Source organism: Pinus tabuliformis, chromosome 4_2, assembly GCF_031772625.1.
Source record: "Pinus tabuliformis cultivar Carrire ecotype Pingquan chromosome 4_2, CPIR1, whole genome shotgun sequence".
Lineage (NCBI taxonomy): Eukaryota > Viridiplantae > Streptophyta > Pinopsida > Pinales > Pinaceae > Pinus > Pinus tabuliformis.
In genome coordinates, this window is record NC_142304.1 from 196,147,724 (window position 1) to 196,151,785 (window position 4,062).

A 4,062-nucleotide genomic window follows, 5' to 3' on the forward strand; every position below is an offset into this window, starting at 1 on the left:
AAATTTGATAAGCACATTGTTCCAAAGTTTTGATCTATGTCAAATTGGGGATATATGTAAAAACATAGTGAAATTCCCAAATTTCTGAACAAATTCAAGTCAAATTTGACCTTACAATCATGAGATAGATGATTAATTATCTCTATATACATGTTGTAAACTTAAATTCGGACTAGGAGGTCAAATTTTGATTTTTCATGGTGATTATGAAGTTAGGTGAAAACAAAAAGGCAAATTTATTTTTTTTTGGTGATCAACGAACCATATTCATTTCATATTTGATTAAATTTTCCAAGTTAAATGAAGTTCATTGAAGAAACCTAGAGTTCAAAAAAATTCAGCAAAGGAAATTTTTTTGAAACTACCAATGAAACCTTTTTTGTATGTTTGTTTAAATCCATTTTGTAGATTGACAACAAAAAATAATCTTCATGTTTGCAATAAGAAAATTTATTGAAACCATTTTGTGGGTTATTGAATTGCATTTTGTACATCAGAATGGAAAAGAAATTTAAGTTCGCCAAGGGACAAAAAATTTGAAACTCTGATGAAACCATTTTGTAGGTTACCTAAGTGCATTTTGTAGATCGACAACATAAAATAAATTTTAAGTTTGCGAAAGGACAAAATTTTGAAACCATTGGTGAAACCATTACAACCTAAAATAATTTTTGAGTTCATCAAAGTACAAGAATTTTTGAACCTGCTAATGAAATCATTTTGGGGATGGCCAAAGTGCATTGTGAAATCGTCAATGGAAGAAAAAAATTGTCAACCTCCTATGGAAGAAATTGGGAAACTTCCATTAGAAGAATTCTTTAATTCGTGTTGACAAATAGACATTAGTTCCATGTCACATTAACAAGAGATTGTTTTAATTAAAATAAATAAGTGAAAAAATTGTTCTTGCCATAACGAAAACAAATTAAATCCAAATCAAGTGAAATTTCAGAGTTAAGTCTGAGGTGTCTATTGCAGAAAAATCTCACAGGCTTGGTGCAAAGCCTCACCGAGTGAGGAACTAGACCTTATGGAAACAAAGAGGAAGGGTTGTTGCTACCTCAAAATCTAGCAGGCCTTGTGAGAGGGCTCAAAAGACAAGAGCCAAACCAAGATGCAACATTAAGGTGTTTTCCAATGTCACCTTAGAACTCTGCCTCTTGCTCTTTAGTGGAATTTCACTACACGAGAGGCTTCCTAGTTTCTCACCTAAGGATATTCTAAGTCAATTGGCTCAAGCTGATATACGTGAAAGGATAAGTGAGGTAATTTCACCAATCAGGAAGTTGTTCTGTAGTCACTCATACTAGTATTATCATATGCCTAATATAAAAAATTTCATGGTTCTTGACTCAATTTAATTTTTCAAGTGGAAAAATTTGGCCTTTGAGATTTATTGCACCAATTAGACTAGTATAGAAAGGGGAAAATTTGTTCATAACTTTCAGCTCAAAAACTAGAATGAGGCATGGGCATAGTCAATGGAGAGTTTATTTAGAGAATAATTTGTCTAAAAGACTTATAGTTGGATTTAGTGTATCCATACTCTTCATTAATTGAGATGAAGAATGGCCTAAATCCTAAGTAATGTAATATTTCACAATATGCATAATCCTAAAAATGATTGTTGCATGCACTTTCAAACTCCCCTAAACTTCTATTTGAATTATCAAATTATAATTATTCAAACTGCTATTTTGGAATTGGCTTAGATTTGCACATGTCTATTCAAATTTAATCAATATCCAATTTTACAAAAGGATAAAATATTCAAGTTATGCTACCACAAACAAGAAATGGAAATGGAAATGTAATGAAAAACAAGGCTACAAAGTTTTAATGGATAAGAATCCTAACCTCCCCCCTCCTCCCCCTAATTTCCCACCATAGGTTATACATATCAAATTGATTATTGATGGGGTGATGCAATGTCAATATATGAATAGGAATGGGACCAGAACTAAATAAGAAATGAGGCTCCTAGTGATATTTCTGGTAACATAGGATTGAATTCCCAAGCATCCCTTGTCAACAAGGGCTTACTTAGATGGTGGAAGAAGGGTGTTGTTGTTGGCCCCACAAAGTTTCAACTTCACTAACTGACATACTCATTACTCACCCCTCGTTGGCCGCCTTGCCCACAGTAGTTGACCAACTCATGCACTTGAGTACAATCAATAAATCACCACATTGGGAAAATATCACTTGAACTTTGACGTGGAGCAGTTATCCAAAAGATAACAATACCATCAATAAACATATAAAATCCAAGGATCCCTTATTCCAATCTTAGCAAAGCCAATTTTACTGCTTTATGGGTGGGGGGGGGGGGGGGGGGGGTGGGCGAGTTAATAATACAATAATGGGAACACATAATTAACATAAGGCATGTTAATTACAAAACCACATATAAAAAACAGAAAACATGCTATAGACAAAACTATTGATGGAATTTCATGAATACTAGAAAGACCCCTGGATTAAACCTATACCATATTTGAATTAGTCTAAATCCTAGACATTAAAAAAAAAACTTTATTCTACCATTAATGCAGGATAGAACTTGATTAAATCCTATAATTGTTATACTAGACATGGAAGCTAAAAGAGAAAATGAACCCTATCAACTAATGACTAGTAACCTTTCCTATAAAAATTTCAATGCCATAATTTTAAGTCTTATTTACAGTCATCATTCAAAATCGAGCCTTGGGTGGTGTATTTTAATATTAAAGGAAGCTTAAGTACCTATTTTTACACTAGAGGGCCTTGCGGGGTCTGTACTTTCCTAGGAGGCCTCATAGTAGCATGAAATTGAGTGCATGAGAGAAATGTAGAAGCTATGCAGGCAACCATTCCTACTCAATATAGATAAAAGTGCAGGATTGAATTTGAGACATGGAATATTCACTGCACAATTTTTATTAGAATACATAGAACATGTTTATTGAAGATGGACATAACCCATGTCAAACCTTAGGTTAGGGGGTGTGAACTTCAAATTTGTTGAGATCCCACTGTTATAGACCATTTTGTCATATACGATCATTAGGCCTTCAAACGAGACCAATTCACATCCATTCACATATTATCATAATCCCTACACAAATCCCTAAGCATGACCTTACTGAATCCTTTAGTTTCTACTCTTGAATATTGATTTTTCAAGCTTTTAAGGTCTAGTGCACCATGGCCCTTTAGGGACCAGTCTTGTCCACTAGGTTGACCCTCTCTACACATGCGTTGAACACCAATAGGTTGCTCAGTCTTGGGGGTGTGTTGATTCTAAAAATTCGGGAAAAATAAAAAGAATCCTGAAGCTTCCTCTCGCAGAAGCTTCCTGAGGTTGTTTCAACCATTTACATTGGATAAGAGTCTCGATTCCTATCTGATCCTATCTTGGAGTTTTCACCTCTTATCCCTTTAGCTTATCGTCCCATCTCAAGGGGATCTCAAGCCTATATTTGTAAATGGATAAGAATTCATGAACTACCTCCCTCGTCTATATATTTACAACCATCCATGGGAAAATCGTTGGATTTTGGAGATTGATTCTACCCTCATGTTGTTGCTTTGAGAGTCATTATTCCATGCATTAGGGTGACAGAGAGGCATACTTTGTGGCAATGAAAGGACAAGTCAAAATGCATAGATATTCTACAAGATCAACTCCAATTTTTGGTTGTAACTCTCTCCATTTCTATTAGTACAAAGAGTATATTTTTTTCCTATATATGATGTCATGATTTCATGTATTTCAATACCATGTTCATCTATTGAATGAAGTGATTGAATTATTCTACATAAATGTCTGAGATCTTTGGCTTGTCTTTTTTAATTGTGCAGGTTATAATTATAGCAATCAGAGATAGGATTGGAATGTACAAGACGAGGAAGGATTAAATCTTGTGACATATTCCAAGTAAGCCTCATCCTGTCATTCAATCACTTTAAGGAAGACAATGTTCCCTTTGCTTTATATTATTCTAGGTTAGTCCACTAGGACTAGGGAAGACACTTATGTTTGCAGTTGTAGATTATGTATAACAAATTGGTGACCAT